This window comes from Motacilla alba, chromosome 3, assembly GCF_015832195.1.
Source record: "Motacilla alba alba isolate MOTALB_02 chromosome 3, Motacilla_alba_V1.0_pri, whole genome shotgun sequence".
Taxonomy (NCBI): domain Eukaryota; kingdom Metazoa; phylum Chordata; class Aves; order Passeriformes; family Motacillidae; genus Motacilla; species Motacilla alba.
The window spans coordinates 37,027,154-37,054,667 of record NC_052018.1 but is presented as its reverse complement, the minus strand read 5'-3'; the positions used below and the strand labels follow the sequence as shown (position 1 = coordinate 37,054,667).

General features: G+C 42.0%; 1 protein-coding gene across 7 annotated transcripts in view; it reads left to right on the top strand.

Annotated features, from left to right (window-relative positions):
- The window catches only part of BACH2 (BTB domain and CNC homolog 2), a 183,098-nt gene that overhangs the window by 75,173 nt on the left and 80,411 nt on the right, over positions 1–27,514 (top strand). The window contains exons 3-4 of one of the 7 annotated variants that reach the window (XM_038133699.1): positions 10,282–10,386; positions 12,500–12,565. The gene's annotated coding sequence lies outside the window, so the exon portion shown is untranslated. Of the gene's footprint in view, positions 1–10,281; positions 10,391–12,499; positions 12,617–12,654; positions 25,227–27,514 lie in introns of those variants that run through there. The other 6 variants (XM_038133698.1, XM_038133697.1, XM_038133696.1 and 3 more) reach the window with 6 other exon arrangements.

The following is a 27,514-nucleotide window of genomic DNA, read 5'->3' as shown; positions in this document are numbered from 1 at the left end:
TTGACCAAGACTGCACATTGCAGTCTTTCTGTGGGTACGATCATTCTTGCCCAGTAGGATAATTCCAGCAGGGTTTTCTGCTGGAATGACATGACCTCCTTTGACTGACCTCATGCTCTGCCAGCACTGCTGTTTGAACATCATCCCTTCCCACCCCCTCTGCTTCCCCCTGTCCCTGCAGGCCTTGCTGCAGTTGTGCAAAAAATATTCCTTCTTTCTGCAGTGCCATCACTATGTTGAATAATTCTGCTTTTACTTCTTAGGTTTTCTGGCTTGACCTCTCCACCTCCCTCCATCCAACAAGGACGTAGTACCTAATCCCTTTTGTGGATATGTGTGTTCCTGTGGTGTGCATTGAAAAAGTGGGATTTACTTACTGTAGACCTTTCCTTATTTTTACTTATATTTTGTTATATTTAATGCACCATAACTAGTGCTGTGGGGTCACATAATCTTACCGTCCCATCATGAAGTCCCAGATAGGAGTCTGGGATGGGAGCTTTGTATAGCCTGGAGATCCAGGGAAAGGAATCTGCTAAATGGCAAGGTGTGTACCAGCCACGCTTCTGGGTTGGCTGTTGCTTGGAAAGCTGATGAACACAGAGATTTCAGAGGAGGCTGCTGTGAAGGGTAAAGAGGAGCAGGGAAATGACGAGGATCAGCAAGTGTTTGATGCTCAGGTATCTGTAAATTATATCACAGTCCATGTATTGTGAGAGGATGTTCATTTTTGCTGATAAATGACAAACTACACTAGTCACTTTTATACATAAAGCAAAAATGGTTCATGATTGTAAAAGCTTTTATGCTGCTAGTTGCTATAACTTAGGAAATGTGAAATGGTCAAGTGAATTAATTATGTGGGTCATCTCAAATGAGTGCCTGTAAAAAATGTTGTGCAGCTCATTGTCTAATCTCTTTTTAAGGCTTGTTTTATGGAAAGGGAAGTGTGGAAACTTAGGCGAGTCTGATTTTTATTGGTGATATTCTTCTATCCTTGGAGCAGTGAAGGCAAGCTGTCTTTGCTGCAGGAACCCAGCACATTTGGGCTGGAAGGAAGGTGAAGGTGTCAGAGCTTCCTTAGCAGAGCAGGGGGTATTCTGTCACTGCTGCTGACTGGATGGATCCAGGAGAAGGACTCAAGGAACCATACAGCTGGCACCCTGCTTACGACTCTTAGTGCCTGCCAAAATTGGTTTAAAATAGCTGTTACTCAGAGAGCAATATTACAGATTTGTATTTGAACTATTTGGACTTCTCACAAGGATTGGAATACAAGATGCCAAACAGTGCAGCTTACTGGTTTTTTAATACAGAGTTTCACATTGTGAAGATTTTGTCACAGAAATTTCTATTTCAAGCTCTGGGATACAAGGTGTTTGTAGTAAAGTGTGCTCTTGTTGCAGGGCTGAGTATCTGCCCTTCATTGGCATTTAGCTTATCCTCATTTGTGCTGCAGTGATGCCCAGAGGCTGAGTGAGCCAGGGCCCCGCTGCGTCGTGTGCTGGGTGACAGTAGGGTGACAGTCTCTGCCCCAGGAGCCAGTAGCCTGGGTCACTGGATTCAGATGGCCAATGCCACAAGCTGCCTGGGAGAATAAGCTACCAGGCCAGAGCATACTAGGGCCAGAAAGCAGGGATAGTTCAGGTGAGGCAGCCAAGCATGCATTTTAAATGCAGTTTACAGTCAGGACATCAGTAGTGCCTTCTTTGCCCAAGTCAGCAGATACAAATGCACAGCTCATTGTCAGTAACTATCTTTAGGTATTTCAAAGCCTTATAAGCCATGATCTACAATTTGATCTCTGCCAACACCATTTCCCAAAGGAACAAAGGACCACTGTGAAAACAAACTGTTAGATTCAGAGAGATGTATATTCTCCTTCACAACAGGGGATCTGTCTGCAATATCCTTCCTTGTGTTCTGTGTGCAGCATCAGTGGGTGAAGTGCAGGAGATGATGTCCATGGATTCAAATGAGCTGTAAGAGTGAAATGCTGGGAAATTTTTTCATGTTTATAGTATGCCTCAGTCCAAGGCATGTGCAGGTTGGAAAAGATTCATGGAATTGTTTAGGTTGGAAAAGACCTTTAAGATCATCAAGTCCAACTTTTAACCCAACACTGCCAAATCCACCACTAAACTGGACAAAAATGCACCACTGGGTTCTATTTATGTGTTGTATAGGAGGGTGTGAGGTGGTTTCTATAGCACAAAGTCTCGACCATTGGTGTGATTCAGTTGTGCCATTGCCAACTAGGGCGGGTCTGCAGTTCTTGGAACTAGGGCAGATGAAGCCTCACCCCCAGCTCCCCTCGCCAGGCTGTGTGTGTGTTTTACACAGCGCCAGTGTGGGAACGAGCTGAAGGGAAACTTCATTGTGTTTGACAGTGCCTTTTTAGCTGAAGTACTGCCACGATTGGCATGACAGCAGTGAATCCCAAAATTGGTTGATTGCCGAGAGAGCCTGTGAAGACAGACATGAGGGATAAAAGGAATTAAATGCTTAATTAATAGGTTTATACTTCCTATTTCTTGAAGCATGACTATTTTGCCCTCTCCTGTTTGTTTACTTTAAGGTGCCATATGTTCCACTTGAAGCTGTACAGAAATTTGCTAAAGAAACCTGCACATCAGGGTTAAGAGCATTCTTAAATAGGTGATCTGCTGCTTGAATTTTGGGGTTTTGAAATAATTAAATATTTTGAGCTACCAACATGAGGAGATTATTTGGCCAATATTTTGTACACTAATAATGGCACCCACGCAATTGTGTAGTTACTCTTGATTGTAAGGGACTAAAGCTTCAGCTTCTCATGGTAGAGGTTCTCTCCTGTGTTCATGTATTCCTGCTAACATTTTTCATTAGAATTCTAGTTGCAAATATCAACATTTCTTTGGTGTCTCCTTCTGTTAGTTCCTTGCTTCCCACATGCTGTTCTGTGTGAAAGTCTTCGTGAACTGCTTAAAGGAGTAAAATCCTTCATGGTAATGGAGATGCTAACATGCATGACAGTTCCTATCCATCCAAAAATGGCAGCAGTTGACTTGTAGTTTTTCATATAAGCTGATTTTTCACTCAGAGAAGGTAGCTATTAATTACTTATCTATCCATGTTTCAATATGCCACCATCTCGTTAAATAGCTCCCTTGTCTATTTCTTTCTGAAACTATAAAGCACTCCTTTCTGCAGAACAAGCTCAATGACATCTTGACACTTCCCTAATGTTTTCAAATCCTGGTGGGTTTGAGTGAATTGCTGGATTTATTTGAACTTCAGATTCAGGGCTTGTAAATATGCACAGATGAAAGCTAAAAAGGTTGACAAGAATGCATTTGCAGTTGCAAGTGCTAGGTTTGGCATAGTTATCTTTGGCAACGTGAACCTAATCAAGTCCAGGAACTCGAGTGATCATAAATCTGTTGTGATACTGATAGTCGTCTTGTATTACGGTAGTCAGTACTACCTCCTCTATTATTAGATTGGGCCCTGGGGAAATGCAAAGGAAAGTGTGAGTCTCACCCACGATGTTTTGGTACTAAGCAAGCCAAGCATTTGGAGAAGATCCTTATCTTTGCTTAGCAGATGGAGGATGAGGTGAGCGGATGAGACCAAGCTGCTGAAGAGGTCTCATCTTCCAAATGTTGGTCCAGAGCGTTGCTCTCACGGATTAGTACATGGCTGTCCTGTTTCCAAACAGCAGTGCTGCTACCCACAAGAGACCTGGGAAGAGGCACCCACCCAAGCAATGAAGCTTTCAATGGATGGCATTGTTAAAGATGATTTCAAGAGCTGACTTCGAGTATTTTAGTGGTCCAGGTAGTTGAAAGATCTGTGATAAACCCTTCACCATGGATTTATTTTAATGAAAGAGTTTGGGTAGTAACAGTGTGCATGTAGGTACCCAATAAGCAAAGAGGGGAAGTAGGTGGCATGTCTTTTGCTACTACGTCTGCCTCTTCACTTTCTGAGGAGAATGCTTTTTAGTTTAAGGGCTCCTAGCATACCAGCATCTCCTGGTGAGCCCTGGTTAGCTGGCTCTGTGCAGGGCATGATTGGATTGGTAGGTGTTTAGTTCATAAGTTTCACCTACTCATCTTGTTTTCTATTAATAACTTTATGTTTTAATCCTGTAAGTGTATTGTGCCATGCGTCTGTCTATTTGGGGAGCTAATCCTGTAGTGGTAGGTATCTATTTCAGGAGCAGCCTAGACAAAGCACAACCTATTTGAGTGCTGGCCTCCCTTATTGTGTGTAGTGGGTTAAATCGCTAGTATTAGTGTAGTGTAGGAGTTCAAAAAGGAAAGACGTTATTTGCAGTGTCAACTCATTAAAAAACTCTGTACAGATTTTTCCAAAAGAATAAGCAGCCCAAGCACACTGGGCCCCATGCCAGGGTATGTAATAGCCTTGCACAGCACCAGTTGAAGCTCCAAGTTGGATAAAAGGGAGCTTTTTCTGGGTTTGTTAAGTATTCCTTTAAAAAAAAAAAAAGGTTTGTGTACAGAAGTAGCAAATTAATTCAGTCCTATCAGAAAGTAGGTCAGTGACTGACCTCCCGATAGCATGAGGCAGCAGTTTCAAGCAGAAGTGACAGCTCAGCAGCGTGGACCCTCCATGTCTCCAGGAAACTTGTTTTGACAAATGTAAACACACTATATCCTGTATTCCTCTTGCTTATTTTTTTTTTTTCCCCCGCTGCATTGGAAACCACAAGCTGTCACTCTACATCCCTTTTCTTCACCCTTTCTGGTCCCCAAAGGGAAATGCCTTGTATCGTAGCTAATAATTTTTGCAGGGCTGTGTAATGAGTAAGACGTTCCAGCAAGGGTTGGTGTTTTTTTATGACACACAGAGTTGAGCACTGTAAACCAGACTTGACTAAAATCCAAACCAAAGTCTTTCCAATGGTGAGGGAAGTCAGTGGGAAGACAGGAACTGGATTAATTTAGGATCCTTCTGTCCTAGTTTTGCTTTTCTTTGTACTGAATGAAATTTTTGCATATACCCACATGCCTCTTCAGTGTTTACTTGCCAGTGTTGGTGTCCACATTGCTACAGACAGAACCTTGAACATGTCTTCACTTCAGCCCAGCAACTCCTGAAATTAGGATGCTTCTGTAATTTCGGGTGAAGTAGCAAAGTGTATATAAATGGGGTTGTGGCTCCTTGAATACCCTGTAAAGAATAATTGCGTCAGAAGACATGGGAATATGCTCATCTTTTCATTGAGTTGTCACTATCAGCAGGTATTGAAGGTGGAGTGTACACTACTAGTTAACTACTTGACTTGTACCTTTCATGCAGTGATTTCTGCTGTGGAAATCATTGTGGATCAAAAGGTCGTGCAAGGTTTTCAGCTGTCTCCTTCTCCTGACTTTTAACTAGGTTGCACAGAAAAGGTACTGCTGTGTGGAATATATAGAGGAGGATTTCAGACTGTATTAGCCATCATGGCTCAATTTAAGCCATTTTACTAAAGATCTCATAAAACTTGACATGATTTTCTTCATTACCTGGTTACCTTTCTGGCCTGAGGTGGCTCAAAAATATCGAGAGAATCCTATGGATATTTATACAGATGCTGTACAAATAATGATTTTTGCCATGTGATTAATAAAATAGCCCTTTAGCTGTACACTACCATTTAACTGAATTTTTAAGTTCATTTGCTTAGAAGGAGTACACTACAATAAAAGTTGGATGACGTTGTCTCACCTAGAAGTAAAGATTTGATTTGGGAGGATGGGAATATATTTGTTAAAAACAAAATGCTTCTGGCTTCAGTAAAGGTTTGATCTGAATAGATCCAAATCAAGCAAGAAATCAGATGGATTTATAAAACAAAACTGGCTATGAGAAGTGGGGGAGAAGAAAGTCTTGTTTCAGTGAATTGCATGTTTCTGTGCTATAGATAATGTTGGCATTGATTGTTACATACCATGCAATGCATGTCATGCTCAGAAAGTAGTGAAAAATACACTAGTGTATACACTTTTAAAAAAAAGCAAAGGAGGGGAGTGCACATGTACACATGTGTGAGTACACTTGTGTGGGGGTGGCAGGCAGTTCCCAATCTACCTCCTGAGGGATCCTTGCATGACACAGATGCTGTGTGATGGCTTTCAAGTCATTACACTCTCCACAGGGCCACAAAGTTTCCTCTGAAAGGGCTGGAAGTGCAAGGTGTGCTCCAGGTGAAGGCAAAGATCTAATGCTTTTTCCCACTGTTTTCCCATTGTTTCATGCTTACAGAGATACTGCTTCCCTTTGCTCCCTCCTGCCCTGTGGATAGAGAGTCAGGAAGAAAACAGCATCTTTTGACTACAAAGATCACAGAGTCCAACCTTTAACCCAGGACTGCCAAGTCCAGCCCAAAACCATGTCCCTAAGTGCCAAATCTGCTCGTCTTTTAAACACCTCCAGTATTCCAGTACTGAAATCCTTTTAGTTCAAGGCAGTTTGAGCATCTCTTAAGGTTTGAGAACTGGAAGCACTAAGTAGAGAGCTGGGAGGTTTCCTCCCACCCCCAAATGCTCATAGGAGGTCCTGCAGGCTGGCCAGTTAAGCTGCTTTCCCGTTGCTCATGGTTGGCAGAGCTCTGTGTAACAGAGATGACATGGTGACCTTTGCAGTGAGTGAAGTCAGGTGTAGAACAGAGACAGGAAGATTGCCCATGGTGTAGGCAGTCACTGGTGTCACTTGCCTTTGGGCTAGCATCCTGTCTCACTTGTTGGAAAAGCAGTTCCCATGGAATAAGAAAGCTGAAATCCTCTCAATTCTTTTTAATTTCTAGCCAGGGGAGTTTGTTTCACAGTCTGCATCCCATACTAGCAGTGACTACCAGTGCATAATTGGTATATATATTCAATATATGAATTTACCCCTTCAGCTGTGTGCATGCATCATCAAGGAGCAGGACACCTTCATATGTTCCCTTTTGCTTTTGAAACCTTGGTGATGGCTTGCTGGGATGAATGTCACCTTTATGGCTTTCTCCTGATGCCCTGCACATAGTTGTTTTGAAGGAGTGTGGCTGCAGGATCAGCCAAGACTGCTATGCCCCCTGTGATGAAACTGGAGGGCAGAGCAGCAAGGTGCGATGCAGAGAGGCCACGAGAGATCCTGGGTCTGCATTTCCCCAAAGCTGAACGTTCCTGCGCTGGCCCTGTGTTGGGTAGAGCAAGCTCAAACTCACGCAAGGGACTTGGCAAGAATGGCTCTTCTGCTTGGCAGTGGTTTCTTCACACTCTCAAGTCGCATCCATGAAACAAACAAACAAAACCAAATAAAAAATGCTTCAGAAAAACCCAGGTCCCACCTTTTCCCTGATAGTATTCTTAATTACATTATTGGCTTGGATATCCTGTCCCAAAGTAAGAACTCAGGGAATTTAAGCTGTTTGTTCCCTTCTCTACAGCAAAGTAAAAAGGTACAGAAGAAATCATATTTTGGCAGTTGAGATCACTTACAGTAAAATTTAGGATTTTATTTGTTTTCTTCAAAGGTGGAGGAGAAGTGGTTTTGCCTCCTAAGTAACTCATCAGCTGAATTTTTTGACTTAATAGTTGAATTGCCTTTATTTCAACCCTGTTGACTCTTGGACTGAATCCAGTGAAATAATACATTTAATGTGATGCACTGAAAATATTTATAAATTTTTGTTACTTAGGGGAGGAAGGTAGGAGTTGCCACTTCAGTGCTTTTATGAATGTAGAGTGATCTACACTGATTAAGCATGGATGATTTCATTTCAGTCAACAGCACAAGGCAATGTCCATCCTGACTATTGCAATGTAAATGTCCTTTGCTTTCCTTAAATCTGTCTAAGAGTATGTCATCTATCATTGTAACATCTCAGATGGTGAAGAAGTTCTATACAGGGTGTGTGAAATGGGAGCAAGTGAAGAGTCTGTATGAAATTTCATCCCTCCTTAATGTTTTGCAGGAGCTCTTTTTGGTTAAGTAACATCTTGTGAGTTTTGTAGAGAAATTAGGTGGGTCATTCTTACACTGATGCAGGAATAGGGCTGCTTCTACAAACGTAAAATGTTGCTCCTCCTCAGGACTTTTGAACCACTCAAAGCACTATTTTGTATGAGTGTTAAGGAGGGAAAAAGGAGAAAATTAATTCCTCATATTGCCCAGCTAATGTCCTGAATGAATTTACTCTGCATTCTCGTGTGGTCCATGCTCTGAGATCTGGTGATCTTAGGGAGAGCTACTGGAGCACTGGATGTCCTGGTACATGTGAAGCAGTGGCTTTTAAGGGCTCCTCATGAAGCGCATTTGGCAGGTGCCGTGAGTGCTCATTCTGCTTGGCTTTGTTTCTTTGCCTGGATTTAGGCTAGTTTGGGGTTAATGTTTCAAGTTTGCATCATCACTGAAACACTGCTCACCTCAGCTGACTACAACTTTGTGTCTATTACTGATTCCTGAGTGTAAACTAGATAGGTTATTTGTCCTGCCCTGAGGAAGAAGAGAAGGAGCTAAAATTTAAGAGCTGCCTCTGGTGGGCATGAGTGCTGACTAACATCTATCTTGAGTACATGGAAGTCAATTTGGACCTTGTCTGATGAATGCCACTGCTGGAGTTCTTTCTTTTCCGTATAGAGGTACATATGAGAATCGAGAAATAAATGCATTCGCTTAAGATAACATCGTGTGACAGCTGAGAACAATTAAAACTCTTACTTGTAGCTATATTTTTTTCCTTCCTTTCTACAGCAGGAGAGTGCTGTCTGCAGCTCTAAGGAGTTGATACAGGCTATTTGTCGCTGCTGTGATCTTATCTAGAGCAAGTGTCCTGCAAGATTATTTATTTTACAGCCTTTTCTTCTAGTTTTGCGCAACACACAGACCTTGGGAGATGGAAAGGATTTTTTTTTTCTTACTAGAGTCTTTTTGGCAATAAACACATGCCTAACTGTAAGAGAAAAAAACTTTCACAACCAAGCTTGTTTTGTGAAGCCCAAACATTTGTGAAGCTTACAAACCCTCAAACTTTGCATAATGTGCCCATCCCTGGTCTCAAACATGAAGTGGCAGAAGAGGGAAGTGTTACTTTTTTTAACCAACAACTTATGACTGTGTCAACACATGACAATTTGTCAAAGCTTGCTGTAGCGGTGCTGTAAATTAATTTTTAGCATCACTTGTGAGTGGTAAACACTTTGTGCAGTGTGAACAGCTCCTAGTACAGTGTGAGTTGTCAGCAGCTTGTGAGCTACCCTAAAAAAAAAAAAAAAAAGCAGAGAAGGAAGGATACAAGCTCGTTTACTAGTACAAAATGGATCTGAGTCTGCAAAAATTCAATACGTGGTGGTAGGTCAACTCAACCTTGAAAAACTTGTTTTTTCCATTAATAGTAATCACCTGCAAGGCTGGGAAATCACAACTTTCCATTCTGTTCCCCAAGCAGTGCCTGATAGCAAGCAGCTTTCTCAGGCTCATGACTTGGTGAAGTACAGCCCTCTCTTTAAAAGCAGAACATGCAAGTATCTCATTTGCTGAGAAGTCTCAAATCAACCATGTAAAATGCCTGGAAAAAAAATAATATGGCAGCCCAAAGAGAAATGGTGGGAGCTGAGTGCTCTCTCCTCCTCACCTGTCTCCTTGCTGTTCCTCCTTGCCTATCTCAGCTGCTGTGGTGAAGCTGGCAGTGATGGTTCATACAATAGGAGTTGACATGATGGAAGAAAATTATTTGGTGCAAAAAGACAGGGAATATGTATTGTAGAAAACAACTTTTCAGATACAAATGTATTTTAACCTGTCACTTTAGCAGAACAAGCAGTAATAACCTCCCAACCTAACAATGACTGTTAAGTTGAATGTTAATTCGCTCAGTCGTTGAATTGCTAACATGTCTACAATTTACAAGTGAACACCCACTCAAGAGAGAGAAAATAGAAGTTGGTGCCTGGAATTCCTGGCCTTACTGAAATCACCTACATTTTTTTGGTACTAATTCATCTTGCATTTCCTGCGAGTGTTTTAAGTAGAACTAAATGAGGAAAACAGCTGGGCACGTTTATTTGCCACTTTGATGCACTCAGTGTGGGTTTTTTTCTCAGGCACAGTCACTCTTGGCTTATACACCATAGGGTGGCTTTGACTGCACCTTGGGGCTTGTTCCTGTGAGCAGGCAGCACATGTGAAGCTTGGCATGAAAACTGTTGAGACCTGCTAAAACTAGTTTTAACGTGGTCATGGTTTTAAAGAGAAAGATGACTTTGTGTATTTGCTCATAAAGAATTTTGGTTATATTTCCTTTTCTAGATACAACTGTAAGTGCTGCCTGTATGAAAGAGCTGAGCCACACCATCCAGTAAACTGTCTAGAGCAGCAGTTGGCTTGCTTGGAAATCACTTCCAGGACTGTGTTGTAAGTAAGTGTTTTTACAAAAGCATCATCAAATGGTTTCTTCCATTTTGGGGTGATTTTGAGATGTTCTGGTTGTTTCTTATAATTTCACAGTTTTATTCTAATATCTAGTAAGACACTAACAATGCATGTGGGAGCTGGAGCACCCCCATGTCTGTGCTTAGCATAAAGCTAAAGCCCTTTCAAGGTTTTTTGCTCTCTTGCTCTGGAACTCCCCAGCAAAGTACCAAAACACTTCTGAGAACAGGCAGCTACATAGAAGCCTAGAAAGAAATTTGGCCAAATACATAGTGATTTTGTCATTAACTTTTATTTTGTCATTAACTCTATGCCATACATGTTTTTGAGTGTTCATTCCAGCCTGTAGTTCAGCCTTTTAGCTGTGCTGCTGTAGCCCTGCTAGAGAGAATTCTTTGTGGAGGTTTTCATAAACTGTGATATGCCTAACTCAGTTTGAAATGATCCATTAATAGATGCCCTGTCGGATCCAAAAAGAGCAGTGCTTTGCCCCTTTGGCCATGCAGGGATTATTGCTAGGGAACCTCAGAGGCTGTGAATTGAGGTGAATTTGGTCAGCTGCATCTTCTTTCTATAATCATGGAATCATAGAATATCCTGAGTTGAAAGGGATCCAAAACAATTTTTGAGATCATCCTAGTGATGAGTCAATCTCAATGAAAATGGCCTTATTTCATGTCACAAGCCAATTGCGTTGTATATGGCATTGAGAATGTGTTTGTGTTTAGAATGAATAACATCATCCTAGAAAACTTTGAAACGTACACCAAAAAAACCTTATTATGCTATTTATATTGTCCATTTTGAAAGCATAATCCATTCAGGGATGTTTGTAACCCAAAATTTCATAATTTTTATTTCTTTTTATATTGTCTTCATTTTTCTGGTGCTGCAGGTTATGAGAAGTATGATATGAGAAATATTTCTGACATAAGTGCATTTCCCTTGAAATGGCCTCTGATAACACGGTTGCTTGAGAGAGCAGTAGCGGGAGAGTTGGTGACTTAGAGTTCAAATCGCTTAATTAAACGTATTTATTATACAGGCTGCTCACATTCCTCAGCACCTTGCAGAATATTCCCCACAGGTGAAATCTGCTGTACTTATACTAGGTATAATTTTTTTTTTTTCAATCACAGCAGTTGAGTCATTTTTTTGCCGTAGGTTTCTTTTTTTTGTGAATCTTTACTCTGTACAGTCAGCTGGCACACCTAGGTCACTCTCTAGGTGAGGTTGTGCTGGACAGGAATCTTTGGCTCGGCTCTGTCTGCAATTATCTGCCAGAGAAAAGTAACTGCTGTTTTGTTCTTGTTCTGTGATTGCTGGACCCGTGAGGCACTCAGCCCAGTTCTGCATGGATGAAGTTGAATGGGGTGATAAAAGGACTGGTTACTGTCAGTGATGGGACATTTCAGCTATGGCAAATGTGCAAAGAACAAGTGGGGGAATTGTTTGGGGGAAATTAGGGCTTCGAAAAGTCCGAAGACAAACAGTTTCCCAATTAGAAATTTAAAACAAGGCCTAATGTTTGTTTTCAGCAGCCTGTTAATGGTTCATCTTCTTCTGGAACTTAAATCCTGACCTAAGCCACCATTGGTTTCATGGAACCATAAAATCATTAAGAATCATACAAGCAGAGTTCTTTAGGTTGAAAAGTACCTTTAAGATCGTCAAGTCCAACTGCTAACCCAACACTGGCAAGTCTACCACTAAGCCATATCCCAAAGTGCCACATCTACGTGGCTTTTAAATACCTCCAGGAGTGGGAACCCAACCACTTCCCTGGGCAGCCTGTTCAATGCTTGACAATTCCTTTCTGTGAAGATATGTTTCCTAATAGCCAATGTAAATCTCTCCTGGAGCAACTTGAGGCCACTTCATCTGATTTTGTCACTTGGGAAAAGAGACCAACCCCCACCTGGCTACAGCCTCCTTTCAGGCAGTTGTAGAAAGCGGTAAGGTCCTCCCTGAGCCTTCTTTTCTCCAGGCTAAACAAACCCAGCTCCTTCAGCTGCTCCTCATCAGACTTGTGCTCCAGACCTCTCACTGGTTTCATTGCTCATTGAAGATGAGTACTTCTCGTTCTTTCTCACAGGCTCTGCTGCACTTGTTCGCAGGAAGCCCCGCTGTCACTTGGCCCCGGGCTGATGCCACCATAGAGGTACCCGTAAACCTCTGAGGCTGTTTCAAGGGGAGCAGTTTCTCTATCACTGTTAGTAATGGATTTTCATCCAGTTTATGTCATGACGTTTGCATTGCTCTGGCACCAGTAGCTAGAGCTGTGCATTCATTTAATTTGCCCCAAGGTAGTTGCTACTGATTTGGTTCAAACTTGGTGTTGCAGCCTGCATACTGAGGCAATCTCAGTTACACCAGTTCCTTGAAGGATTGACTATTCCAGTGTGGTTTTCTGCCTCATGTCCTTCTCGTTTAACTGTATTAGTCTGTTTAATGGTGCCAGAAGGCCACATATTTGCTCTCTGTGAAGCCTCAAACAGTAGATGCATGCTTTTAAATAGTTAAATAAACGTTAATTATGATTCACAAATAGTTTTTCCCCAACTATTAAGTAATATCAAACACTGAATTTTTCAGTCAGTAATTGTTTTTCCAGCTGCTAAGTGGGACGAAGTATTCAATATTTTTACAGAGTTATTTTTGCAGCTGCTTGGCTGCTTTAAGGATAAAAGTCCTAGGTTATTTTGTAGGGCTTGACAGCTTTGGATGCGCAGTGGGCACAAAAAGCCTGTGGTGGGAGCAGAATGATTACAGTCTTCTGATGCACCTTGGTTAGCTGTGGATAGTTTGGGCTGCATCCAGATAAGCTGAAAATAGCATATTGGGCACTTTCAAAAGTTTGTGGTTTTGCAACATTTTCTCACAAAAATGTGAAGTCTTTTTCTTTCTCACCATGTGAGTTATTACACATGTGGAAATTAGTTATTTTTTCCTTTTCAAGATCTTGAGACATTCTGTGAGGGATTCAGCCAGAATGAATTATTTCATGAAATAGTGGTTTGACTCGTTGCGCCTCCTTGCAAATAGTATACTACCAAAGGATTTTGTCTTAGAAGTGCATATTATGTGCTTTACACAGAAAGATCTTAAACAATGTTAAAATATCAATTAAACCACAAGTCATGGTGATAGTGAAAGAGTCATTGTTTTTACCCACCGTGACGACTACCCTGGCAGTGAGCACATGGCTCACATTTTCCCAGTGATTCATTAGCCAAGCCAGTAAAACATCCTAGGCAGTCTGAAGCTGTGGCTTACTGGTAGCTGTTCTTCAGATGATTGCTCATGTCGACATGATGCATAGCAGTGTCAGAACATTCACTTTGGAACTTACCTTTTTTGTGCATCTCTTTTCTCTGGTTTTCCCACCAGATCTGCTCTGCTGCCTCACAGTACTGCTGTTCACATAAGCAGTTGCTGTAACTCTGTGAAGCTACAAAGAAGAATCACCTTCTAAATATCACTGGTGGGTTTTGATGAAGCCACAATCATGAGCACAAGGTGCACAAAGGATACAACACTGAGCGCCAGGGAGAGGACGCTTAGCACTGAGCACTAGGGAGAGGATGATGTTGGTAGGGGAGAAGACCAAACTGTGAAGGGTAAATTCTGTTTGATGTTCAATTGTGTTGGTTTTTTAAGCCAAAACAGAAAAGAAGCAGGATCAAAAGCCTTCACAAAGCAGAAGTGTGAGTGTAATGAAACGTAGTGACTAGACAAAATAAAAACACCAAAAAAAAAAAAGTTCATTGTAAAACCCACCAAACTTAAATTTCAAAGTCCCAGAAGAAGAGGTGATCTGTCAGCCACCCAGCTTGGACTGGGCACCCAACTGGAACTCATGGTCTGGGTTCAGTTCCCTGCCTCAGTCACAGGTTTCCTGTGTGTTCTCAGGCAACCTCCTTCACCTGCCCCATGACTGACTTCCTCATTTGTGCAGTGGAGATCATCTTCTTCAGGTTCATTGTGAGAACAAAGCCTATTGATGTTGCTGAAAGATGTGGATGTTGCGATGGGAAGAGCCACCCTGGAGACCAGCGCAAAAGGGGTGTGCTTCCTCACAGGGGATAGATAGTCACCATGCTGCTCGTATTTCTGTGTTAAAGAGTAAAGGAAATTATTTCCAAATCTCAAAAGGGTTGATTTTCTTCTTTCCAAGTCTTCCAGGCCTACTTTTCTTGTGGAGTTTGGCTGCCCCAGTGCAGCAGCAGGCATTTGGAATATTCCCTGTCTCTCACCTTTCCCGTCTCAGTCTGTCTGCTTATGTCTTTGAATCACTCCTGTCTGCTCAATACACGCGCCCGGCACAACCCAATGGGATCAGAAACACAGCTTCTGTCATCTCCCAACTTACGTGGAGATCTCCTAGCATGTAAATATGGTTGTTTGTAAGAAAGAAACTGAAGAGTGCTTGAGGCTGGTTGGAGAGGTACCAAGAGTGAGCCTAGCAGCTGAGGAAGGTGGTGTGAGCCAGTGGAATGTCACACTCATGGACTCCTGCCAAGGTGTGCACTGGCACAGTGTGGCTGCTAAGGATGCACACATAGCCCATCACCACCACTGGTCTTCAGCCCCTCTGCTCCTCCACTCAGTCCCTGATAAGCAAAAATATTAATTTAAGGGGTTTTTATATGATCTCCCTCAGTGCTGAGGCTAATTCTGAGTAAGGAATGAGAAATGACAAGTCACATGCCTTTTGGTGTGCCCTTCTATCTCCTTTGGGTCGGTAGTTAAACTTTTAAGTGTGAGGACTTCTCAGTACACGAAAACCGATGTCTTGTTCCTTCCAAGGCTAGTCAGCTCAGAGTTCCTTGCCATGAGCAAACACAGATGATTTAAGATGTAGTGCTGTTGACACTAGATATCCTCTCTGTGCCTGCAGTGCTTGTCCCTTTTCCCATCTGGTGAAACTGGAAATTCAGTTTGCTTGCAGCTCTTAAGGACTAGTTCCTGAAAGTGCGACTGCTTAGTTGTCCATTGCTGTTTCAACCCCTCACCCAAGCTACAAATAATGAATTATTGAGCTAATTTAGTTTTATACAGAAGTGATCTTCATCTTGCAGATCAGGAAGGCTATTTAACGCAGTGTAATTGACTTCAGCTGTAAGATTCAATGCACTTATGTAGGATTACAGTTCAATAAAATCTAATTGTGCTGAGAGCAACAGGAATTACAGAAACACCTGGAGATTGTTTTGTGCCTTTCCTGTGAACAAGGTGTGCTGAATGTCTTCTGGTCCTTATGGTTTGGGTCATACTGCTGTTTGACCTGCCTGTTGGTGGGAACAGCCTAAGGTGACATCATTTGGTGTGGGGAGCTGAAGCCAAGCAGGTGAAATGATGGGTGGCCTTCTTCAGTGAGCTCTCATTTCTGTGTGCCTGGCCAGAGTCAGGCTGGGGGAGTGGGAAGTAAGCAATGTCTGGTTTCATTATGATGGTGATGATAATAGGATCCATGAGGTATGTGAGATTAAAAGCCCTATAACATTGCAGGCAAAGTCATCCACAGAGGACGAGGTCTGAAATCAGCTCAGTGCCTAAACATCCTTTTGTCTTGCCTCATCCAGTGTAGAAATAAGTAAGGGAAAACAAGTATTTATTCAGTATTTCCTCTCACTATTTACAAAGTAGGAACCTGTGTAAAGCCAATTGCTACCTGGAAACATTTGCTGGCCATCATGCATTGGCTTTATGACTGTGTGCTGCAATTGTAGAGAGCCTTTTTTTTCCCAGGTATTAATGAGCTTTTCATCAGCCACTCTGAATAAATGGGAAAGCATTAGATTGAATTTTTCACTTGCAGAGCTTCAGGGAAAAGTACAGACTTTTTAGTGGGATGAGGACACTGGCACAGGTAGTGAGTAATTTGGGATGATGGTGGAGCCGACGGTGTGGCAAGCATCCTTGTGACATATATGAGGTGCAAGCTTTGTTATTCTCTTATAGAGAGACATCCCAAACATCAATCCTTGGGCCAAACATAAGGTTTTGTAATTAGGAGTGCTTACCTAACACCATGCTTATTTTCTCCATTATTTCTCTCAGTTATTAATTATCCTGTTGCAAGCAGGAAAGGAAAAATGTATTTTCAGACCAAAATAGCAGATTTGGCTAGTTCCAGTACTCTGACTTCATGAGCAATAAAATACATAATATTGCTTGCTACAGCACATGCCGTACTAATCATTCTCTGTGCAACTGCCTACTTTTTACATAATTTTAAGAAAATGCCAGGACTATGAGGTGTAATAAAACAAGATAATAATGGCAGAACAGGTAGGTTTTGTCATACAAGTCAAAAACAAAAAAAAAAGACCTCCATCTCCAAAAGCCATGAGAATTGTAGAAAGCGGCCCTTTTCGCCTGACAGAATTAACCTGTAACTACTGAGTGCAGAGGACATCTTTCTTACAGGAACAAGCACTGAGAATGGATCATGCAGGATGTCCCTGAAGCTGCTGTAGTCACATTTTAAGAGCAGAGAGACTGAAAAGAAAATAATTTTTTTTCTGGTTATGGAGTTGGCTTTGCTTGTGGCTAATGATTGCTGATTCTTACTATTGCTTTGGGTGATCGTTAACTGGGATGGTGAAAATACTGATGTTAAACTTCTGTTTTCAGGTGACATGAAACTAAAGAAGAAATTCATGTCATGCCTAAGGTTTCAGTTTGAGTTGAGCTGTCAGGGAGAACTAGATAGACATTTGAACACAGTCTTTGCTGTTTTGGTTAACTTTATGAGGTGATAAACTCTATTTCGCTTTGTTTCCCACGCCTTTATTTTTTAATCGGGACATTCAAGAGTTGGTGCAAAATTTACTTACAAGCAAATACAGGGGCACTTCAAAATGTGTCCACTTTGCATGCATCAAAGTATTAATGTAAGCTTGTGCACGACCTGCTGGTATGCAGCAGCAGACGGCAAATGGTTTGTTAGTATTGGCAGTGCTCTCACAAAGCCAAATACAATTCTTACGTTTGCTGGCTTGACAGTCCAAAGTGCTTTTCATTCCTAACAATTTTTTTTCTGCTTCCTCTCTCTTCATATTGCCACCCTTGGACCTCAGAGTAGTAAAATGAAACTTCAAAGAGTCTATGAAAGTTACAGTTGAAAACGTGTTATCTTAGTTCAGGCAGATGAAACCAGTGCTAAGTCCGGTCTCTTCTCAAATCTGGCCAAAATAGTGTTTCACCTACATTTGGAGAGTGTGACAGTCCATTTCTCTCTAAAATAGCTGAAGTTTATCAAAGTGTTGTTCAGAAAAATACAAGATTTCCTAAGATGTTGCAAGGTTGATGATACTCATTGGATTCTGTGCTGAGCAGAGCTGAATCTATATGCTTCTGGACATTATTTTTCAAACATGGTTGAGATTTGAGATCTTGTTTAGTATTGTCATAGGTTTGTTTCATATGTGTAGCTATGCAGTAATTTCTTACTTCAAAGAAATTGCTTGCCTGAAGAATTTTTTAAAGCAAGACTTTCATTTAAATCCAGTTCCACTTCATTCAAAAGAGTATGATTTTTGCAGATGTGTCTGATATTAGTTTCACGATCAACTATCTACCACAGTTAGGGAAATAAAATCTAATGTCATCTTCAGCCAGTAGATTGTTTCCTTTTCCCTTTTTATGACATTTGTTTTATCATTTCTTCTCCTCCACAGCTTTGGATTTTGTCTGTCTTCTTGTTTTAAAATCTGCTGTTGTATTACTCTCAGTACCCAGCATTTAGATGGGTCCTCTTCCATCTTCTCCAAAGCATATCAAGGTTCTCCTCCTATCTCATGCCTTGTATTTAAGAATTAGTGGCATGATGTGTAATCCATGAGTTAATGATACATGCTGAGAGCTGTGCCTCCAGCAGTGCTGGTGATATACTCCAGATGCTGGTAGGTGCTCAGTCTATGGCACTGGGCTGGAGTTACTGCCAGATAAAATACAAAAATTGGGCATCATATCAGCAACATGGTTCCAGTGGAGTAGTTTAGGTCTAAGGGTAAAAGCTAATATAGACATGACCATTAATTTCTCACCCCTCCAAGGGCATACTTCTAATTAAGACCATGTATACACTATTGAATGCTTCCAGTACTGTCCCCTTAATCTATAAATTATTGGTCCATTTAAAAGAGCTCAGCATGCAGCCCCAGCTAAGACACCTGACTGGTACCCATTGATCCTGGTCCTCCTGCCACAGTCATCTCTTCTTCATTTACTTGCTAATGGAGTAGCCTGCTCTTCTTGTTACAGTCTCACATCATTTCTCTAATTGGCTTATTTTTTCTTTTGTCGTAATGATTTTGCTATTCCGGGGCAGATTCCCTGGCAGAGGACTCAGAGTATATCCATCTAACACCACCCTTATCCTAGTGGTAGTAGCAACCACTCTGCTTTGTGTCACCTTGTCTTCAGAAAACACCGCTAGAGGCAGTTGCAACCCCACTTGATCTTTCCCTATGTAGAAGATGTGAAAATACCTAATGAATCATTCTGGGGAGGTGTGACCTGCGGGATGCAGACACGTGGGAGTGTTTATTTGTTGCAGGCATCAGAAGGGGAATCACTCTGTTATCCGAGTACCCATGTCAAAAGGTGGGAAATCAGCATGCTCTGAAGTTTCACTATACCTTGATTCTTCTCCTATCTGTCTCTTCCTGGAAGGTAGTTAATTTTGGAAACATGCACAAAGAGGAGAAAAGCAGCAGGTAAATTCTCAGGATTTCCTTTGGGAGAGAGATCCCGCAGGGGAAGGAGGGAACTCTTTTAATAATCTTTGCAGCATTTAATCCCAAGAAAGTGAAATAAAATCAACGCTTCCACTGAGACTTGGCAGCGTGTATTTCTGTAACAAGACCGGTTCTTTGTAGTACAGTCTGATTAAGACTGTATCGAGTTGATTGAGGAGAGCAAAATCTGGTTTTGACAGATGTTTCCCATGATCTGAAGAATACAAACACTCCTGCAAGATGACAGACGGCTTGTTTACATAAGAAATCCTTTTTTTTTTTTTTTAATTAAAAAAAAACCCCAACAAAAACACACAAACACAAAGCAACGTTTGGATCAGTCATTCTGATCAAGGCAGTGTCAATTATTAGGCTGTAAAGGGAACTGATGACTCAACTTAGGCACAGCATTGCGGCGATCTCCGATTTTCGGTTTCATAACAGATTCTTTTCAGGAATGCTTTTCATTCATACCTGATGTTTAAATATGTCTCTGGGAGCGTGTATCACTTTGTGATGGGGATGTGAGAGACTGGTGTCAGCGTGCTCCGAGTGGCTGGGCAGAATTTGGAAGGCATTCCTGTACCTTGGTGGGATGCCCGGTGGGAGAAGGGTCCTCTGACACATCGCATTGTGCACTCGTACCTGCACATCGCCAGTGTTGTTACCATGGTAAATTTTATAGATAAGTTCACATCAGTAAAATTGAAAAGCACTTTGATTCAGAAAGTGAAATGTTTTGATGAGATCCCATGCTTAGTAATTCCAGCGAGTGCGCTTGTTAAAGCAGGTGAGTCAGAAATGGAAATGCAAAGCATTTCTCTGAACGGTGGCCGGAAATTAGCTTTGAAAACTGAAACAAAGCCCCAACCGCAGTTTTATCTATTTACCTAACAATTTTAGATCTGTGAAAATCCCTTTGTCTTTGGGATACATTTCGATTCCTCTCTTGTAGTGCTGGTGCGATCCTTAAGCTGGATAATCAACCATGTGAGGACTATCTTGGTGTGCCTGACTTTTTTTGGTTTAAAAAATTGAGAGTCCTTTTAGTGGCTTCATTGCCTCTGGTGCTGCCATATTCTGTCATGGCTTGTGGTGCAATTTGGTGGAAATGTAAGGCAGAATAGGATGTTGTATTATTTGCGTTAATGTAACACTGAGAAAAAATAGGGGAATTGAGTGGAGTCACTCAGCTGCTTATTACTCAATGCATAAGTTGTGTGTGTATATATATATCTATATATGTATTTATGTATGTCTATATATAGCACACGGGGCTATCTGACTGTTCTGGCACAAAAAAACTCCTGGGTTTGGGGCTGGCTGCTAAACAGATTAGGATGGAGAGGCTTCGGTGGTCACAAGCCTCTGTCAGGACGCAGCCCTCTGTCTGTAGGGAGAGGGCAGAAGGGGGTCATGATCATTTTCATGCTACTAGTGGTTGTCTTGCTGCAAAAAATCTTAAAAATCAGCATACTGAGTGATAGCAACATTCTTTTCCTCATCCTGCACCTTTCTTCTCTGCTGATATCTTGGTACCTCTTGCTTATCCTTGCTGGAAGCTTTGGACTTGTCACTCAGCCTCAGGCAGCATAAGGACTGGCTGCTTTTCTGGCAGCTGTAGTGTGGTCTGAGGCCCATCAATGTAAATCGTGATGTAGGAGGACAAAGTAATAGATGTGTTTAAGGGACTTGCAATTCCCACGGCAAGGCTGGTAAAGTAGAGCTCATTTCAAAGAGCAGGCGGTTTGGTGATTTTTCTTAATTACTGTTTACCTAAATAAATAAATAATGCATATTCATGGCTTTAACTAGAGTAAGTTGTGTTGAAATGTTTACCTCTCCCGGGGATAGTTATTAAGGGTGGGGTGTGGGGTGCAGCAATTAATAATAAAACATTTAGATAAGATTACAGAATGTTCTGATTGGAATAGTAAACATTATGCTAGAAATAAAAGCAAATAAATGAAGCTGTCTTGAATTTAAAAAAAAAGAAATACTATGCTATCTGAAGAAAGACGCTGAACAGAAGCAGTTTGGGTGAAGAGGCCCTGCCCTTGGAGCTCTTCAATATCACAGGGAGGCTTCTTCCATGTAAAAAGCACCCCTATGGAAGAAAGCCCCTCATTTTGAGTCTGGAAAAAAGATGATACAAATATTAGCATCCACACAGATTAGTGTGGCAGATGTAACACCTGTCAGCACCACTTTGTGGCTAGGGTCCATTTATTCTTTAACCATGCAATGGAGAATATTTCACCTGCTTATATCAGTAGTAAATAAAACCTTCATTTGCATTGTGAACCTCCTCCCTCCTTATTTTGCACATTCCTTTGAATGAAAATCTTTGCTCAGCTGAGAGTTTGAAATTTGGACTTATCCTTTCATATCTTTTGGCTGTGGTTCCTTATCTGGTTAATCAGATCAAAGAGAGCCAGTGATGTGTTCAAAGATTCTTGTGACAGCTGTGTACCATTAGGCTGAATGATTAAAAAAACCCCATAATTGTAGTTTAGCGCAGTAAATTCAGATTGTTCTTTCAGTTTAACATACGGTTGCAGACAAACTGAGCCTTTGACAAAAGACCTGCTGCTTTAACCCCATGCTGACAAAGCTGGTTTGCCCCCAGCCCCACCTGCCTCCAGCTGTTTTGGGTCAACTGAGGAGTGTGATTGAGCAATGGGTGTATCTGTCCTGTTGCACTAGATTGGCAATGAAAAAGACAACAGGGGATGGGCAGAAAGTAGGTAGGGAGCACCAAGGTAACCTGTGGGGACCATTAGCCTCAAAGCTTCTTGTGCAGCTGGGGCGGGCTCTCTTTTCTCATCAAGCTATCCCTTTGCAGGCTACTGTCCTTTCTGGGCTGTTTCCTAACTTGGGCATCTTTTGGGGATGATGGCTTCCAGACCTCCTCATCTAGGCCAAATTGTCCCCTCTAAAGTAGCTTCACAAGTGCTAGGATGCTTGCTGGCACCTAGCACACCCAGCATGCTGCTGGCACGTCTCCTGGACTCCCTATCATCTAGAAACCGAAAAGTGGTGGCTGGAAGTGCGGTCTGACTGCTAGCTGTGCTGGAGTCTTTGCTTGTGTCAATCACTAGTGCAAGTCCCTGGCTGTTCTCTGAAACAGAGCAAGACATCGAGGAACAAGCACTGGTGGATGGGCTGTCTTGTTCACAGCACAGGTGGAGGGAATGTCCCATTGACTTTGGTGCTTGTGGGGCATCTTCACAGCTGTTTTTTTCTGGCTGATAAATTTCCCTCAACCACATTTTGCTTCTCACCTCAATGGATAAACCTTTTCCCTGACCCATCTGCCTGCTCTACAGGATCTGTGAGTGGTGTCTGTATCCCAGAAGATAAGGGTGTTAATGGTGGCACAAAGTGTCCTGTTGGTCCATCTCCCCTCTGGCAGAGGGGTGTGGTTTAATAAACATGGTTCATTTCCCCATTGGAAGAATCATTCTGGGCTACAGACAAGATTTCTCTGGAAATACCCATTTCCATCTTCACCTTTTTTTCCTAAGGGTTTTGGGAAGTTCCAGCTGCATGCCTTCTGGCAAAGCCAGCAGCAGCAAGGCTGCCAGAGCCTCGTGCTGGGTTTTGCAGGTTGAGAACATGTTGCACACACGGAGTGCACAGCACAGTAAACCTGGTATCAGCTCGCAACTAATTATCTCTGTATAAAAATTCCCCTGCTCGCCGTTTTGCCGTTAGAGGCTCGCTGGTAAGATTTATGACTCTGGCTAAAATGAAGTACCATTTCCTTTTTCTCAACATTACTGTGCGTGGCCTCTCTGGCTTTTCTTGTTAAAAAAGACCTGAGTTCACCCAAGAGGGAACATATTTTTGAACCTCTTTCCCATCACTATTCTCCCTTTCTCTTTTTTATATTTTTAACAACCACTGAAGATCACCCACAAAGCAATTTCATGTCTTTTGACTTTCCCCTGCTTGGAGTGAGGGGTGGAGACAGAGAAGATAAGAGGCAGCTCCTTCATGGGAGATGCAGCATTTGCTCACTTTCAGCCCTACCACAGCTTGCACAGGCAAGATGTGTACATCCATCAACATGGGTTCCCTCTTCATGGTTTGGTGAGCAACTATTGCATCCAGGATTTACATGAACTAAAGGATAATTTCCTCACTTCATGCTGTAACATGGGGGACCACCTGTACAGCTGGAGAAAAAACTGTATCTCCTGCCCTTATGTTGCACATGTATGTCCTCATTTGACAGGATGATGAAAATGAGACCACTGACTGAACTTTCTGAATTTGCAAATGACTTAATCCTAAGTCACCTTAAAATTAGTTTGTGTGACACTGTAAGGCAGTTGGGATTTTTTTCTGAGTACAGGGGGAAAAAAGGAGCAATGTTGAGCTGCTGCCATCTCTTCCCAGTTGCAGTTAGACGTAGTTATTTTTGTATTAGAGCTTGGAGGAAAACCGGTAGAGATGCCAGATAAACCTCCCCAAAACAAACATTTGTGTTAATACTTAAATATTGTTCATCTTTCACAGCATTTACTTATCTGTTTCCCACATGCTGAACCTTATGGGAAGTTTTTGTGGTTGATTGTGGCCTGTTCTTTCATTCTATATGTTAACTGTTTTCTCAATTTGGAATTTTTAAAAGAAATCAGCAGTAAAAGTCTGACTGTGATAATCATTCAACGTGGGAACATCTTTTTGGCATGGCAGGGGTGTGTTTTTGTGGGTGACATGTGTTGGGTCAGGAGTCTTGAAGCATTAACCCAGTGAGCTGTGTCATTTCGTGATAACCTGGGAAGCATTCTCATCCAAGAGAACAAGCACTGGCTAGTCTGGTATCATCTTCCAACATGCCAGACTAAGGGACAGCAGTTTCATCCTCATCACTGAGGATGCATCTCATTTTCTCCTGTTTGCATGTGTGAACCATAATTTCCAGCCCTTAAGGGGAAATAAGCTAGGTGTCTGAGTTTTCATCAGATCTGACACAAAGTATTAGGTTGTGGCTTTTGCTGTCTATTGGTTTTACTGCATAGGACATAAATATTCAAGTCGTGTCATCTGATAAGGTTGCTGGGGAGGGGGTTTTTCTCACAAAATATATTAACTTTCCTTTCACACCTAGCCATTCTTTCATGAGTCATAACCCCAAGATAAAATATTTTCGATGGTGGCTTTAAGTCAAGTATATTCCAATGAGAAAATCGCTCAGGTTTTACATTAGAAGATTTACAAGTTCCTGTGGCAGTAGTCTTGAACTGCAGCCTTATGCCTTCTAGCCCTGCCTAGTTGATGTGTCACAGACCTAACTGCAACCAGAGGACAAGGAAGGGTGGAAAATTCTCCCTATGCACATTCCCCAGCTTCTCTAAAGGTTTTCTGTTTAAACCTGGTTGGTTTTGTTAGGTGTAGCTGGTGAAAATCCAGTTTTCAGACTCTGGAGCGCTCCAGGGCAGCAACAGCTGCCTTCCCCTGCAACCAGTCAGCCAGCAATGGTTGTCTTGAAGGTTCTCCTGCTGACTTCAGTCACAGTTTCTAGCTAGGATGGTTCCTGACACTGTTTTGCCATTATCTGAGGGAATAGCTCAATCTCATCTCCTCTGACTGCTGACACAGCTCACCCAGATAGGGACATACTGCAGAGCTGGTCCTCGCAGCCCTGGGATGGTGGGTACCTCCCTGTTTGTGGTCCACACCTCCTTGGTTGTGTTGGTTTTCTGCATCCCACCTCTGGACACTGGGAAAGAAGCTGCTGTGCCCTTCTGATTCCTGTTTTGACTGCTCCTGGTTAAACAGTGCCCATGGGAACAAGCAGGAGTGATAGATGGGCATGTTCTTTTCCTTTGGAAGAACTATACAGGTTATTATGAGGAAATTAGGTGCACTGAGGGTGAAGCAGATCATGTCTAGTTTGTGACATAGGTATCGATATCATCTTGGGTTTAATTTACAGATTTCAGGGAGAGATCATGCATTAGATGTCAGGAGCACTGCAAATGCCTTCTCAGCCTCAGGCGACCCTTCAAGCTACAAATGTTCCAATGGAGCTACTTCAACCAGAAAGAAATTACACGCAAAAATGTAAGGAAAACACATTTGCTAATCTGTGGTGGTATTGCATGTAACAAAGTGGGATCCTTGACTTCACTGGGATCAATTTCTGTACATATTTGTGTAAGTAGCACCAGTGCACTCCACTGCTTCAGAAAACACCAGCTCTGCACACCTGTGCTCACAGCTCCTGGCTCGCAGGTGCTCAGCATTCCTTAAATATTTTTCCCTCCCGTCCACATCTGAGAGAAGCTCACCAACTGGTCTCCTTGTGTGGGTCATTTTACTTAGCCCTCATTTTACCCACCTATGCTGAACATAGGGATAAACAACCCACTGTGTATTTGTTGCATTTGTGTATTTGTCGCTCGCTTCCCTCATGGTCCACCCAGCATCTCCAGTTTTCTTGAGCATGACTACACAATTTTCTGTGTTTGAAACATCTTTCATGATAAGTGGAGTAATAATACCCGGGTACATTCATCATGCCCTTCTCAATTCACCTTTCTTGGTTTGTTTGTTGCAAACAGGACTTGCCAGTTTTCCTCCTTTTAAGCATTAAAGCCCTGTTAAAAACAAAACCTATCCTTTGGACACTTTCTCTGTATAACAGAAATCCAAACTGGAAGGTATTTTGTTGAAACAAATGGTTTTTCAACTTCATACATTCTTCTGCCAGTTAAAGTGTCTGATGTGTCTTCCTCTACATTTGCGTTCCTCAGTGCTAATTTCAGCTGCCAGGCAGTGTTGGAAGGCATCAGAAGGGGGGAGAAAGAAGGTAACCTGGTTAAAAAAATGTACAAGAGATTGTGAAATAATAGAAGTTTTTTAAAAAATCAAGCAGATTTACAAAGTCTGGTTGGAACTATGGTTATTTTTCTAGATTTCTTTGCAAGCTCTTAAGGTGGATGCTTCTTTTTAGAATAAATATAAGGTTTTCTTGCAACCTCCAAGACTGCAGGAGCTGTTTCTTCAAGCTGGTGTAGGACAGTGATTTTGCGGCCTCTCGTGACCCTGTTAACTGATGGCCCACATGTGCAGGTCTGTGCTGAGAGCTGAGACTTTGATGTGAGCAAGCCTTGGAGCAGTGTGCATCTTACCCTGCCTAAGATCCAGCTCTTCCTAATGCTGTAAACCTGACTGCTCAGCCTGTTAAACTGCTGAAATTCCTCTGCACCGTTGGCTCTTCATACAAACTCAGTTTTTATGCATTCCTGTAAGTTTGCGCTGTAGTAACAGCTTTGCCTTTAATACTTTGCCTGTTTCAGGAAAAGTCTTTTGTCAAATGGAAAGCATGAAGGAGCCCTCGTGCTGAGCATAGGCGGGGGTTAAGTTTCATTCTACCCTAAGCTGACCCCTGGGCAGAGAGATTCCTGCTTTAGTCTTTTAGATCATGTGTAAAACCTGATGCTGGCTGGATCATCCCGCATAGGGCAAGAATATCTGGGGAACATGCAGAGAGGTATGGAGTAAGACATTTGCAGAAGGGAATGAAATGTTTGGGATGCAGCCTCATGCTTTCTACAGCAGTGAACATCAATCAGACCTTCTCAGAAAAGCTTCAGTGGTGCTGAAAGTCTTCTTTCCCCCACCCCCACCCCGTGCCCCTTTTTTTCTCTTGTTTCCCTATTCCCAACTTCTTTTTATTCTCTTTTTCTTCTGATACGCTGTGGCATGTGCAATTTTTGCTCAGGAAACTAAGTTATCCTTGAAAACGCAGAGACTTCCCTGGTTTTAGTGCTTTGGCCATTGAGTAAGCAACAGTTATTTTTGTTCTACCAGTGATTTATGACTGAACAAATTTAGAGTTTATATTTTTAGGTTTATAGGCAAATTAAATAATGTATATTTGTGACCATAAATATTTGGTACTCTTGCAGTCTGTCAATGAATGTTATGCCCAATTGGAGAAAACTGTATAAACTAAAGAGACACAAGCATTGTGTTCCTAGCACAGCCTCATTATTCTTTTCAAGTACTTAATTAGGTAATCCCTAAAGGTAGCAACAGTTTAAGCGTCTGTTGGTAAACCATCCAGAGGATGCCATCCAGAGGATGGGTGCCATCCAGAGGACGGGTGCCATCCAGAGGAAAAACCTGCTTTCTGTTAGTGAACCACTTTTCCACAAGACTTGGAATAAAGTGTAGTAGGATCACTGCTCAGAAAATATTGGACTTTTTTACCAGGAACAGCATACTTAGAAAAATAACCACTAAATCTCTCTCATTTGCACTGCATTTTGGGGTTTTTTCCCCCACTTTTTTATGGAGTCATAAACAGGCACTAGTCATAATGAATAGACATAGCAGACATATCT